Below are 733 nucleotides of genomic sequence, written 5' to 3' on the forward strand. Positions count from 1 at the left end.
ACGTCACAAAATTGCGTCTTTAAAGGACTGCTCTGTCGCACCTGTTACACACACCCTGTCACTGTAAACTGGTCTGTCAATCAACTTGTCACAGTTAACATCCTCCACATTGCATTTCATTTAACTTCCTACCGTACTATAGGCATTTCCTGGTTTCTTCTGCGAGGCGTATTTGGAGTTTCCGTGCGAGAGTGCCCTCTGGAACCGTGGTTCACTGAAAGATACGCATGACAATCGCAGCTTCTGCCTAATAGCGATTTATTACCTTTGCAATTTAATTTAGATTAATCGTGCCGCCCCAATCCATTGGATTTTGCTGACAAATAAATGGGGTCATCTTGTTGCAGCTAACTAGAAGAGAGATTAAACATTGTATGTAAATAAACATTCTAACAAAATGGAGCTGGTTGAAAATTGCCTACTTGTCCTTCAAACACTAGTATTACCTTTTCTTTTACATTCAGCTTGCTTAAACTGATGCTGCGTCTCAATGTGCCTACTTATACTACGCCCTTAAAGTATGTACTCTTTTGGTGACGAAAAAGTACACACTTTTGAGTGTGTAGTAGAAGAGTAGGCAAGCTTTGGGGCATACTATCACGTCACAAAATTGCGTCTTTAAAGGACTGCTCTGTCGCACCTGTTACACACACCCTGTCACTGTAAACTGGTCTGTCAATCATCTTGTCACAGTTACTCCACTTTACATTTCATTTCTCTGCTCATATTTTCT

This window comes from Sinocyclocheilus rhinocerous, unplaced genomic scaffold, assembly GCF_001515625.1.
Source record: "Sinocyclocheilus rhinocerous isolate Xijiao unplaced genomic scaffold, SAMN03320098_v1.1 scaffold1250, whole genome shotgun sequence".
NCBI lineage: Eukaryota > Metazoa > Chordata > Actinopteri > Cypriniformes > Cyprinidae > Sinocyclocheilus > Sinocyclocheilus rhinocerous.